Genomic DNA, 15,209 nt, shown 5'->3' with positions numbered 1-15,209 from the left:
TTTTTCCTTTCTTGCCAATACTTGCCTTGGACCCACACATACTGGGATCATAGTGAAACTTTATAGAGTGAATAAAAATCTAGTTTCTTAAAGTGATTGCACTTTTTAAAGATTATTTTAATGGCTATAGCCACAAAATAGAAGTTATATGAAGTTATATATAACTCACTCTGTAGAGCGAGTGAGGTAGGGCAAATAGAGTTAGTTATTTGTTTTTTCTGAAGGATCATCAAAGAACACATATCTCCAACCCTCAAATGCCACTGTTAGAGGTAATAGCATGGGCATTGAGATGATACCTTGTCTTAGAGCCAGGAGGCCAGGTTTCTACCAATGACTAGATTACTTTTCACACAGCTTCCTAAGCTTTGATTTCCTCACTACAAATTAAGGCCATTGGAGTTGACTTTTGAGTTGACTTCCAATTTAGCTGTTGGAAGCCTCAGTAAGACCAACATCTTATTTAAATGTCTTTAAAATATGAGGTTAAAATATTCTAGCCAAGAATTGGCTTTCCTTTAAAAAAAGATGAAAGGTAAGCGTCATTTCTTACATCATTGCCCACTAGAAGTTCATGCTTGCTCTTCAGCAGAAAAGAAGAATCCAACAGAGAAGGATTTGTCATTATTTTGCAGGTTCTATATATAGGACTTGTCGCTGAGGCAAAATGGTACAACAGGTTAACTTATAAATCAGGTGTCCATCTTATCACACGGACACATATGATAACAAAAACCTATAGAAGACACGGGACTGTTTCTGAAATTTGCTGTCTTATTGGCTCTGCTAACAGAACTAAATGAAGTAAGGAGTTCATAAAAATCAAGCGAGGTCTTAAATTTTAATTTGTGCAAATGCACATAGAAACCATGAAATTAATCCATTCTGTGTGGGTGGTGCCCAAATCCCTAAAATTTTAAGTAATAAATGAAACAATATTTCTTGAAACTGTACAAACATGACAATTGAATGACAAAGTTCTGTTTACTGACTAGTTTTAAAAATATTTCCTGCCTTAAGTTTAAAGTACAATAATAATTACAGACTTCTCTTAACCACTGCTGGTTCACAAATTTAATTTAAAACCTATATTTTGGAAGCAAAAGAAATGTCAGATTTGAATCATTTGAGGGATGTTAGTCAAGATTCAATGTGAAAGACAAAAATGTGGATTAAATAGATCGTACTTGAAGAATGAAAATCAGGCTCTTCCTAAAAGATTTTTGAATTGCACTAGTCACTAGTTCCCTCTGCACTGGGTTGTGCCCAAACCCCCCAAATTTTAGATAATATATGGCCAATATTTCTTGAAATGATACAAATGCAACCACAGTTATGACAGTGTTGTTTACTGACTAGTTTTGATAATATTTTCTGTGTTAAGTTTAAATAATTAAAGACTTGTCTTAAGATACAATCTTCCCTATAAAGGAAAGTGACATATTTGTTCTGGTCCTAAAAAATACCTTCATATGCAGTCAGGCCAAAGAGTTCTGGTTTGGGATTTCAAAAACTCCAAAATGCTGTGGGCCAAACCATCTCTGCATTTATTATCTCTATCTAGCAATTACCTCCAGTTGTCACATGGGCATCGATCTTGTCTCCCAACTCCAATATTTCAAAGGGGAAGGCACAGTTCCGTGAAGAAGCAGTGTGCCTACTGGCCAAGCGCTGGGGTCAACCCCCTCGGGATGGCAGCTCTGGTTCCCACTTGCCATTCTGCATCCCCATGGGAGCTTGCTTAATCTGGCGGTGTCTCAGAGTTCCATGGCTAAAGTGACTATGACAACAACCACTTTCTTCTCTCTGGGACACGGAGGAGAGAGTTCTAAACTCTCGTAGGAAGACTTTTTATCTTACCAGTTGAAGCACCTTCTGATTTTGGTCATACCTTTTTTTTTTATTGTTGTTCAAGTTCAGTGGTCTCCATTTTCCCCCCCACTACTCTCCCCCACCCCACCAACTCCTTCCTCCCACCCTCAGTCCTACCCCCCTTTGTCTTTGTCCATGAGTCCTTTATATGTCTTTTCTAAAAGTACAAATACATGCTCCATTTATCAACTAATGATAATAGTCTAACAATAACATCAGGTCTCTAATATGTCAAGCAATAAACAAGGTGCTTTTAAAGACATTATCTGAATTAACCCTCATACCCTTTGTGACTAAAGTAGGTATCATTCCTACCCACTTTTTACATGGGAAGAATCTAAGTGACTTGCACAAAACCATACAGCTAATTACAGTATAAAGAGAATTCAAACCCAGGTCTTTCTATAGTACTCTAATTTTAGAGTTATTTCCACTACATCAGAATCATTAAGAGTTTACAATAAAATTGGAATTTACAAAGAACTTCCATGAAATTCTGGAAGGTAAAAATTACTTGCACATCTCTCGTGCTTAACTACATAAAATTGATGGTTAAAAATAATAAAATCAGGACTGTATTAGGTATGTGGTTAAATTCATATAGTCAATAATACAAAGTACCCCAAAAAGACTGACTAAACTTATCAAATGAGTCAATTCAGTCAGGTAATTAAACATTAAGAAAGTCAAATTGACCTGGCTGGCGTAGCTCAGTGGATTGAGCGTGGGCTGCGAACCAAAGTGTCGCAGGTTCGATTCCCAGCCAGGGCACATGCCTGGGTTGCAGGCCACGGCCCCCAGCAACTGCACATTGATGTTTCTCTCTCTCTTTCTCCCTCCCTTCCCTCTCTAAAAATAAATAAATAAAATCTTAAAAAAAAGAAAGTCAAATTGTTTGTGATTTTCATTTTTAATTTTGCAAATCAAAACCACTACCAGTTGACTTGTCTATTCCCCTGGGAGTTACACGTGTGTGTAGAACACACTACAATCAGGGGCCAGATCTTCCTGTTCTCAAAGGTAGTAATGCAGTGAGGTGGCATGGGGCAGGGGGGAGGTCTGAAGACTATTTTCAGCATTTCAGAGTCTCATAAGTATCAACTATGTCTCCCAAATAAAGCAGAACAGGCTAACTAGTCACATTCCTAAGCTTTTGAGGAGAATGACTTCAACTCAGTGCAATCATACTAATCATCTCATCGTGATTGGGAAGGCTGATTGGGAGTTGCATGTGTCTTTGGTTAATAAAACAGTTTCAAGAATATAATGATGACTTAATGTCATAAAGATATATGTGCCAGGATATTTATGTTTATTGCAGTATTATGGTTATGGTACCGAGAGGTGGGGAGGGGAGGAAAAACCAGATGCTCAACAATAAAGAAATAACTAAATAAATTAGAGCTTATCCGTGTAATAGAATACTATGAAACCAGAAAAAGGGCAGGCACCATCTCAAGATATGTTTCAGAATAAAATGAGCAGGTCACAGAGAAACACATACTACATGGATACTATGTGCCTTCACTCTTGCCTGGGTTAAGAAAATATGGAAATGTGTGTGTATTTGGACAGAGATATGCATATTCTCTGGGTACCTGCTAAGTACATTAACAGAAAAGAAAATGGAGAGCGGGCATCTGAACCGGTAACATCCAGGGAGGGGAAGAGTTCGGATTAGGACAGACAAACACAGTCTTTCACTTTCTACTCCAAACTTTTATATGGTTTCAATTTGGACAATGAGTATCAATTGTGTTGTAATTCTTTCAATTCCTTAATAAATGCAAAGGTTTTGTTTGTCTTGCAAACCTTTCCAAACATGAACACCATATGGAAATAGAAAGAGGGTCCATGCAGGTGAAAACAGGGTGACCAGCCAGCACAGATGTCCTCTTGCAGTGCACAAACATCACGCACACACACGTCCATTCTACCTGGGAGTGATAGGCTCTTAAGACATCTACAAAGAAAGTTCTGTCTCTCATCGCCAGAAATCGGCGCCATGCAATGGCTCTTCTCTGCGGCCTTGAAAATGCTGCAGGCTGGTAGCTAAGCAGTATAAACAAGTTGGAGGACCAACACGAAGACCCTTCAGGAATGCTGGCACCTTCCCGAGACTTGGAAGTAGTCCTGCTCCTAATTGGACACAGGTGTGCCTGAAAGGGAAGCTGCCGTGTAAGTCAACCCTGTGCAGAGCCGACCCAGCTATGCCATTCCCACTACAGGAAACACGGACCGTGGCCGGCCCCATCAGCCGTGGCTCCGAGCGGCTCGCTGTCTGCCTGCCCTGCTCCACTCTCTGGCACAGCAGTTCAGCCCATAATGTGTGACTTGGTGTGTGCCAGGGACAGCCAAAAAGCACCGCTGGATGTTGACCATCTTCCCTGGAAAGACAAGACACGAGCTTTACGAGGCCTTATAAAAATGCACTTCTGAGGGTGTTCCAGTGGGACCATTTCAGAGTGAGTTCAAAGTCAACTGCGTGCTCAGCATCGGGAGAGAAGAGGGAGGCTTAGCTGGGGCTCTTGCCCCCTCTCCCACATTCAATCCAAGTTTCTCAGTTTTTGTTGGAATGGCCCAGCTATTCATGCATTTTTGTGCTCTCGTAGCCTAGGCTTTGCCAGGAACTAGACAAGTCTGAGTCTATGTCCATGTGAAGGTATTGAGTTGGAGGAGCAGACACCCTTCAGGTGGAGGACATGGAGGCAGTGAGGAGCGGACCCTCTGAGGGAGGAAGGTGAAAGCACACCCAGGAGAATTTGCAACACAGCGTTTTGCCAGGACCCACCCTTGGCTGCTATGGAACCAAGTATGCAGGGCCCCTGCTCCCCCTTCTGACAAAGCAGGGATAATGGGACTGGGAGAGGTGGGTGTTACAGGGAGCAGGTAAGTGTGTGTGGCCAGAGGAAAAGGAGACACCAGGTGTAAGGGCCTCTTCTGAGTGAGAGGAAGACAACTGAGAAACAAACGCTGTGAGAAAAAAAGGATAAAGAAAGGCTGAGCATCTTAAAAGGCAGCAACAAAAAGACATACCACATCCCTATTTGTCCTCAGAGACTGATGTTGTATCAATATTGTAACCTCTGGATGCAATGAAAGAGCACTTTCAAAGGCTATGAACAAAAGCAAAGGCACACCCTTAGGAGTCTTTGCTCTTTCTTTTAAAAGTGCTTAATGGACCCATCAGTAAATGAATGGATCAAAAAACTATGGTACATTTACACAGTGGAATTCTATGCAGCAGAAAGAAAGAAGGAGCTCCTACCCTTTGCAACAGCATGGATACAACTGGAAAGCATTATGCTAAGCGATATAAGCCAGGCAATGAAAGACAAATACCATATGATCTCACCTTTGACAGGAACCTAAACAACAAAACAAAGAAACAAGCAAAATATAACCAAAGACACTGAAATAAAGAACAGACTGACAGAGTTCAGAAGGGAGAGGAGAGGGAATTTCAGGGAAATTTCAGGGGAAAAGGGGAAGGGTTTATAGGAACGAGTATAAGGACACATGGATAAAAACTAGGGCGGGTGGAAATGGGAGGGAGGGGGGAGTTGGGTGGGTGGGTTGGAATGGGAGTAAAGGATAGAAAATTGTACTGCAACAACAATTTAAATAAAATTAAAAAAATAAAAGTACTTCATGGAGACTATAAACAGCAGGTTGTCCACTGACAGCTGGTGGTTGGCAGGTGGAGAATGAATATTGGTGGAAACCACATCAGGCTGCCAGCTTCTCCGAGAACACGTCCGTCTACGGTGGCTCTCTCTTCTCCGGCCCCGAGACTCCAGACTCCAGTCTGCATCTCAGGTCGTGCCACCCTTTGTGGTCTCCAGCAGTATGCTGTCCACCTGAATGTCCTTTCCTGTATCCACCTGCCATCACCTTCTTGAAGTCTCAGATTCAATGACCCTCCTCATCAAACCCAAAGCCTTTCCCCACCCATGCCCTGGGACCCACTCCCGCTCGCCCAGGGTTTCCCTGCCCCTTCTCGGTGTGACTTTCACCACATCGCTGCAGCTCTGAGGCTCACGTCCCGAAAACCGGCTCGACAGTCAAGTGTGCCCCCGACCCCACAACAAAGAATGTTTGCGATCTCGAGTCAGAAGATACAGATTTACTTCTGCCACTTGATATTGTTCGTTATCTGACTTCTGTGCTGGAAGGCAAGGTTTGTCGCCAGAGAGCTGGCCTTAGACTCCACCACCTCCTGGATGCCTAGAGATGGACAGGCTGAAACCACAACCACAGGCCCCACCACGCAGCTGTACTGAGCCCTTGAATGGTGGCCCCTTCGGTACATCAGGATGCACCGTAATCTTTGAACGTGGATTGCAAAGACTTCATAGAAAGAGAAGAATAAAATACAGCTCATAAGTAATGTTTTTGTTGACTACTTCTTGAAATGATATTTTCAATATATGAGGTTGAAGAGAATATTATTTACATTAATTTTACTTGTTTCTCTATTTTTTAAAGTAGCTACTAGACAACTTTAAATTACCTATGTGGTTTACATTCTGTGTCTACGGAGCACCATTGGCTTAAACTTTCACCTGATACACCATAGGTGGCCAATGCTTACTAAATACATACAAACATATAGTCATTCTTTGGGCCCATCATTTAAACTTGCTAAGCTTTTTTTTTATTTCTACTCTTTGACATGACAATAAAAATATCTGCCCCATAAGCATTTTTGTGGAAAATAAATGAGAGAGTGCTGCCTAAATTAAAGTCTGAAATAGTGCCTAAAGATGTCATTTGTATTTAAGGTACGTTGAATGTTTGCAGAATGAGAAATGCTGTGTAATTGAATAATCCCTTAATTATTAAGACAGTCCTAGCCCAGGCGTAGCTCAGTGGATTGAGCGTGGGCTGCGAACCAAAGTGTTGCAGGTTCGATTTCCAGGCAGGACACATGCCTGGGTTGCAGCCCACGGCCCCCAGCAACAGCACATTGATGTTTCTCTCTCTTTCTCTTTCTCCCTCCCTTCCCTCTCTAAAAACAAATAAATAAAATCTTTTAAAAAAGACAGTCCTAAAATCAGAACACATAAACATTGAGAAAACTATTGTGTCAAAAAGGGACTAACGCCCTGAACCCACATCCATCACCGACCTTACACAGTCAGAAAGCAGGCTTCCGCAGAAAATCAAGGGTTTGCCAAAATGATGATGGAAAATGTATCTCTCTGACAGCTTGGTGAAAACACAGATACCTAATTCTTTTGCATTCTATATTTTGGCTTTGATTGGGTGTTTCCTTTTGGGTAACCACTCAGTTTAGTAAAGTACATTTTACATATCGAGTAGAAAATGGCTTCACACTGAAAAATAAGATAAGACAATGAAAGAAGAAAGTCACACTAACTCAGGAAGAAGCAGATCAATGCAGGACAATCACAGCCCCTTTGACCTGGGCTTCCCTGAATGTCTGTCAGAAATAACCATATCCACAACTCTCATTCATAAAGTTGAAACAAACAACTTAGTGGGAAAAGCAGAACCAATATATTCCAAGTTGTTTTTTTTAATCACAGACCAGGTGATTCAACTATAAGAGGTTAAGGTAGATTGAAATTTACCTATTTTGTAACCCAGTGAATCTCATACATAAAGTTAAGGAAAAGGTGAATAGTGATCTAATTTCATGCTCCCAATTTAATCAAATGAAACCCATTCTTAAGCATTGACATATCCAGCTTCTTTATAAGGTGCCTTTGAGTAGAAAGTCTGGGTTTGGTTGTAGACATAGAAGCCTTTGTCCTTTTCTCTCTGTGTTACTACATCTGTAATGTACCAAAGCAGTGGTCCTCCACTGTGAGGGAGGAGGGTAAGTTTGCTCCCCAGGAACATCTGGCAATGCATGGGGACATTTTTCATTGTCGTGTGGACAGGGTGCTACTGGCATCTAACGGGTACAAGACACTGAACCCATTACTCCCGAACAGCAGTTTCCCAGTTGTTGCTGCTGGACAACATCTTACAAAGCACAGGACAGCCCTCAGTGATGAAGACGTGTCCAGCCCAGAAGGTCAAGGGTACCACTGTTGAGCAATCACATCCTAAAAGAGGCATCTATCGGATGTTTCCTGAATTTTTTTACCATGCTCTTGCCTCATATAATGGAAGATCAGATGAAGTTGGGCACATCTTTGATGGCCTCAGGCAACCATCGATGCATGATTACAGGGCTAAGGAGCCATTGAATAAGTTAACTCATTATAACTCGTTATAGCAAAACTTAGGGATAAAAAATTCATCTAGAAGAATTGATCAAGGAAAAGAACAATGCAGACAAAATGCTTACTGTAACTGAGGCAAAGTTTACAAGAATGAAAGACTTTCCCTGACCCACTTTATTCAAAATTAACTCTTTGAGTTTTTGGTATCCAAGAGGGCTGTACCAGTAGTGTTGGAGGATATAAAAGTAAAAAATCGCATTATTACCATCAGCAAATTTACCGTAGACTGAAATTAAAAGAGATGTTCCAGAAGTATCTCTGTAATCAAAGAAAACCTGGGAAGCACTGCACCACAGAAAATAAAAATCCTGGCTTTGGAATCATCAAAGGACAAACCAGGATTTGAATCTAGACACACCCAGGGGAGAGCCTCTTAATGCCTCAGATGTCTCATCTCCAAATGGGGACAACAGCGCCCACTTGCGGGGGGAGATGTGAGAATTATATGTGGTTATGTACACAAATTGCCTGGCATGGCGCCTTGACCACGGTGGTTACTCAGTGCATGTCAATACCTTGCTTCTTAATTCCCCAATTAATGTTTTCATCTTCACTAGTTGTGGTTAGTTGAGATGAAAGGGGAGCTTCTTCAGGTGTTATGGAAATGCTTTTTTTTTTAGAAAAGCAAACTCAAACAAACAAACAAAATTCTTATCTCCAAAAGCCTATGTAAAAGAAAGTGGTAGGGAAATCTGGAAATCTGGTTATAACCATACTGATAACAAATCTTAGAAGATTTAGAAGTACGTTAATAATAGAACATTCCCAGTTGAAAAGGACACTACTCAAGAGCACAGTATATTTTTTGTCATTTCAATAAAATAAGGTGCAGCCTGGACTTTGAGGAAGAACTCGATACCTTCAGCTAAGTGGAAGCCAAGAACTGGCCATAGATGTTCTCAGATAAAAATGTGTTTGGAAAAGTCTTTTAGGATCTGTATGACAGCCCCTGGATGTCCAAAGGGTTTGAATCATAGGCTTAGTTAAAAACTAGTAAATATGCATTTTTCAGTATTGACACATTTTTAAAACTTTTCACAGAAATCCTTCACTTCTTTGGCACTGTCATCAATGACAGATTTCTGTGGTTCTCGGTATTTTTCAAATATTTCCATAGCCATATTTTAACCTCTGATTGGCCACTATGCCAAAGATAAATAAGGCATTAATATTGAGCCATATTCCCACGTTGTCAGCACGTATATGGAGACTGTGAGGTTAAGAGATTTGGGGGGGCTTGACCACAAATCGGGGGGAAAACTGATCTTAGCACGCTGACTCTCTCTTCAGCCTTTGTTCATATAGGAACCCCATCTTGTCACATTCATAACTTAATTCACAATAGTTTTGAGAACCTGATCAACAAAGATAAGTAATTCACAGTCTGCTTCAAAGATCTACAATCCCGTGTATACATAATTATAACACGGAGATGGCATCAGGGCATAGAAAAGCGCCAAGAAAATGCTGTGTGTGGGAAGGAGGGAAAGATCCTGTAGGCAGGTAGGAAAAACAGGAGGTAGCCTTCCAAGTGGGCACTGATGTTTAAGGGGCATTTTTATAGAAGAAGAGGCAGAGAAGAGGGGCAGGACGGGAGAAGAACAGAGCAGGGTACTTGAAGCATTTTCAGGGATCAGAGAAGGAAGGTTTGGCTGGAGCCCAGGGTACCACACACCCAGGAGAAGTGGGAGGTGGGCTTGGAAAGTTAGGGCAATGCCAGTTTGAATTTCTATGACCCACCCTTAGCAGTCCTGCCTTTACAGGCAAGCCTCTAAACTCCCAAAGCATAAAAATGGTATCTGAATCATCTTTAAATTTCAGTGGCAAGATTTCTCTGAAAAATCATACACTGAACACTCCCTAACTACTTTCAGAATAAATGAGTAGATGAGTGAGCTAATTAATGAGTTAATGAACTAGAAAAAGTGACAGTGGTAAGGAAAGGCGTGCATGGAAAATAGTGTGGAAGGAAACCAACAGCATGCAGTCCAGATTGCCCGGATGGGAGGCAATAGAGAGGAAAGAGTAGGGATGGGGACCTGGAGGCTGTGCTTCAGGGTACCAGGGAGAAGGATGGATATCGAAAACAGGGAGTTAGGACACAGCAATTATTTAAGATAGGAGATGACGACGGTGGATAGAATATCAACAGGGTGTTCCATAAAGATTGTTGAGAAGCCCCAGCAGCATTTCCAGAATTTTGTCCAAGCAGACTCTGGGGTGGCAGAAACCCTGCAGGGCGTATTGGAAATCCTCTCCGGGACGGGCAAGTCTGGTTGTTTAGAAATTGTGCTTTGATATAAGGGGAGGTTTTAAAGATCGTGGTAATTAATTACCTGTGACATTAGTGGAACCTTGAGCAAAACAGTAGATCTCAGATTACCGACTCAGAAAATCTGTACAATTCATCTTTTTGTACAATGCCAGCACTTAGGCGCAGAGACAAGCAGGGGTAACCACTGCACAAGCAGCACTGCTCCCCAAGGTGAGCGCTGCAAAGGGGCGTAATCCCCTGGCGAGGAGCACCGCACCTCAAACATGCTCCAGGGGGTTTCCACGCTCAAATGAATGAGTGAATGAATCAGCACCTGAGTGAAGAAATACATGCTGGCTCAGCAGAGAACTGTTTCTGTTTTGTGCATTAGCAGTTGATATATTCCGTAACAACCATAGTCCTTAAAAATATTTCTGGATGATGGAGATGGATATATGACAAGTGCTAACTCATTTCCAGGTATTCTGAGGCATTTCACTTGACCCTGGCAGACCTGGGCAGGCTTCCTCTCCTGTCACGGAACCGGGTGACAGGTAAGCCTGGAAGAGACTGGGTAAAGGTACAGGTGGGTCATTCTCACACAAGACTACAGCCAGCACACGGAGCAAATGAGCCCCACAACTGAAACACACGTGCACACACACACACACAGGCCAAGTGGTTCAAGCCCAAGATTCCTGAGTAGAAAGCAGAGCCAAAAGCTTAAGCCCACACAAGAAACCATGGTAGCCTTCAGGGAGGAGTGGCAAAGCAGAGAGAAAGAGAGCAAGGCTGCAGCATCCCTTGCAATTGCTAATGGCGTCCCCAACCACTTGCGTGGTTCCAAGAGGTACACTTGAAATGCACTAAAAAAGGACAGACAGAATAACCTTGAGCAGATGAAATTTCTTATAGGCAGATACGGGAGTGTCTGTTCTTGAAAAATACCACCTGCAACTGTACACAAAAGTTGGTTTAATTTGTTTTCTTTCATGTAAGCCCAGACTTAAAAGCTTTTTTTTAAACTTTTGAGAACATAATATATTCAAATATGCTTTGATAACGATCTATTAGTTTAAGAAGTTTCTGGTAAGAATCAAAAATTATACAAGGTAATTGAGCAATAGCATTTCTGGTATGGTGAGAATTTTCATTTCTTTGGGTGAGTTGCGTATAAATGGTGCTTTTGTAATTAAGGATTCCAAATACCAGAAATGTTTAGTTGTGATTTCACACATTGTGCGTATCTCAACTTAATTCTCCCTGAATTTTATACCATTAGATAGGTGGCATTCTTGCCTGATGGTAATCTTACCACAATGGAAAGGGTGGCACCCCAATTACCTAGCAGGTATACAGCCTCAGTAGAAACTGTGAAGCAACACAGCCAAGGAACCGGCTTAACACTGTTCAGTAGTAAGGTGGCATTTGCACATTACAAGGAATTTGTGGTATGTTATTTGGCTTTATGAAAACAGATATTGCAAAAACATAGACACAAAAGGAAAAGAAATGGAAAGATAAATTACGGAGGAATATAAAGAGAATGGAGGTTGGGAATAACCAAGGCACTTAAACGTGGTGTGACAATCTCAGAACTGGTTTGCTTGGAGCAATTGTTAGGGACTGAACTTGAGATGGCCAAGACCAGATGTTGAACTGTCCCTCCCGGTAATAACATTTGGAGCAATCTCCACTGCAACCACTATGAAGGGGATGATCAAATTATTTGGTTAATTGGAATTTCATTACATCAGAGTGTCTAGGAGTCAGTGGTTTCTCATCTGGAAACAAGACAAGTCATCAAATACCCCTGGGACTTCTGTTATTCTTTTGTAATTGTAGAGGGGAAGGCAAACTGATCTCTGGGATCCTTTCCGTGATTCCACAAGGCTGCCCCGTATCATCCATGGTGGAAAATGTTTGCCCTGCTCCTAAGTGATTGTCTCAAAGAAAGGCCCTTTGTTCCACGAAAAAGGCTGCTCATCCTCACCATTTTATTTCTTGACACGTAGAACTTTCATGAAAGATCTAATCAAGAAGACACCAGATGTCATAGCATCCTAATTGCTGTAGATAATCACCACGAGCTTAAAGGCGTTGCACGTTTATGTGAAACATTTGCGGGGGACAGGGTTCCCAGGCAAGGACGTGGAAACAGCTGTCTCACTTGAGTTTAAGTCCTTATGATTAAGGGGATAAGCAATTTCCAAATGAGATGAATTAGCTTTTAAAATAAAAATTGTCCTTCTGTAGTTACACAAAGCAAATGCTTAGTTTTAATCAAACCAAATGCTGGGGACAGAAAGACCTCACTCAAACTTATTAAAGTGCGTGTGTGTGTGTGTGTGTGCGTGCACGCGTGCTCGTGCGTATGGGAGAAAGAGGGAGAGAGAGAGAAACGTGGGTGTACCTATGTGGTTGGAGCTGGGTAAAGCAGTAAAGTCTCACACTCAATTGCTACTTTTAATATTTTCTCTTTACCACTGGCTTTAAGCAAGTTAATCATGGTCTGTTTGGGTGTAATTTTCTTCATGTTTCTTGCACTTGGGATTTGTTGAGCTTTATATATTTGTGAACCTATAGTTCTTATTAAATTTGGAAAGTTCCCAACCATTATTTCTCCAAATACACTTTCTGCCCTCCCTCATCCCATATGCCCCGCTGTGGGAAACTACAGTTACATATATGCTTGTCCATTTGAAGTTTTCCCATGGCTCACCGGTGTTCGGTCCTTTCTCTTCTTCAGTCGTGTGTGTGTGTGTGCATACGCGTCATTTTGAGTAGTTTCTATTGCTACATCTTCAAATTAATTAATATCTGCTTCTGTAGTGTTCAATCTACAATTAATCCCATCCAGTGGGGTTTTTTTATTTCAGACACTTTGATATTTTCTTTAGAAGACTGGCTGAAGTCATTTGTATATCATCCATGCCTCTAGTTAACACATTCAATCTTTCCTCTAGCTTCTTGAATATGTGGGTCACAGTCATAACTACTACTTTAATGTCCTTGTCTACAAATCCTATCATCTGCAGCAATCTGGGTCAGTTTTGGTTCATTTTTCTCCCCATTATTGGTAGTATTCCCCTGCTTCTTTGCATGCCTGGCAATTTTTTATTGGATGCCAGACATTTGAACTTCACCTTGTTGGGTGTTAATTATTTTTGTATTCCTACAAATATTCTTGAAATTTATTCTGTGACATGCTTAAATTACTCAGAAATCATTTGAGGCTTTCAGACCTTGCTTGATTAGGCAGAACTACAGCAGTGTTTAGTCTAGTTTTATTTCCCTAATATTTTGGAAAAACCCTTCATCGTACCTCTACCTTTCTTAGTACATCGAACTGATACCCCTAGACTGTGAAGTTTTCCACTCTGGCCATTGGGAACTGGCACTATTCCTGGCCCTCTGTGACTTTTAGGCACCGTTTTCTCCAGTCCTCTTAGGTGGTTCTTTCCCAGCTTCCAGGAGTGCCCTCATACAATACACATCAGTGATGATCAGCTTTCGAGTTGGGTATTTCGGGGAGAGGGCACCTCCTGCAGATCTCTTCCATTCTCTCTCTGTGCAACTGCTTCCGGTTTGGTGTTCTGCCCAGCCCACTCCAGCTGCCTGGTCTTTGCCAGATTGTCTTCTCAACTCAGACAGACTCTGTGCATCTTCCTGTGTTCCACTTGGTGTACTGAAGTTGGAAACTGCCCTAAAGAAAATAAACTAAGGCAATGTTGAGTGTCACTTTGTTAGTTTCCTAACTATTAGGGACCACTGGCCTTGGTGGCCCAATGTCCAGTATCTCAAGTGCTGTCATTTTATTGTCCAGTTCTTTAGTTGTTTCAGGTGGGAGGATAAATCCAGTTCTTATTACTCCATCTTAATTGGAAATAGAAGTCCTCAATTTTACTAAACTACTTAAATATTTATAAAGCAACAAATAGCAAGGGATAATGCAGAACTTGGAGGTGCTCTCCTGAGGGGAAAAAAAAGAAAAACACATGAATAAAGTGTACTGAAAAACTTAAATTTTCTAAAAAATTTCTTTGTCAACAATTGACACATCTTTGCGGTTAAAAATAATGCAAACTTCCTTAGAGGCACATCATTCTGCAAATGTGGGGAAAGATTTGCTTAAATTCGCACAATAATCTGAAATTCTGAGCCATGGCATTTAACAGAAGAAGTCATGTGAACGAAAATTTGACCTTCTGACCCCAAGAAGAATTGGGAGTGCCTTCATCAAGAGACAGAATCGTACGTGGCATGGCGTCTAACGCATACGTCACTGTTTGTGCAGTAATAATGATGACTGCAGGAGAACATAGCAAAGAACAGTCAATACAAGAACATGAAATAGCTTGAGATCGTTGAGACAGTGTCAAACTACTAGACAGAGAGATTATTGATTGTGCAAAGTAAATAACAGAGAGAGAGAGAGACAGATCGATAGATTCAATGAAGACACAGTGCTTCTGGGGTGCTTGCCATGTTATTTTCTTGACCTGGAGTACTCATTGTAAATTAATCTTGTTAAGCTATTCCTAATATTTCATATGCACTTTTTGTGTGGTTATTATAGTACAAAACAGGAATGTTTTCTTAAGAGCATATGTGAAACCACAAGAGAGCCAGGCTCAGTTGTTAGCATTGACTGAAAAGCTGAATGATTATATTCTTCAAAGGAAGTTGTAATATCATCACACTGTATTATCTATTTTTAACTTTAAATAAAAATTGAAGAGAGCTCTTTTGATAAGTGGCTTTCATATATATTATCTTCTTATGACTTTGAGGAATAGGCATAATTATTCAGCTCCATTTTGCAA

Source organism: Phyllostomus discolor, chromosome 4 (genome assembly GCF_004126475.2).
Source record: "Phyllostomus discolor isolate MPI-MPIP mPhyDis1 chromosome 4, mPhyDis1.pri.v3, whole genome shotgun sequence".
NCBI classification, from domain to species: Eukaryota; Metazoa; Chordata; class Mammalia; order Chiroptera; family Phyllostomidae; genus Phyllostomus; species Phyllostomus discolor.
This window is presented reverse-complemented; position numbering follows the sequence as displayed.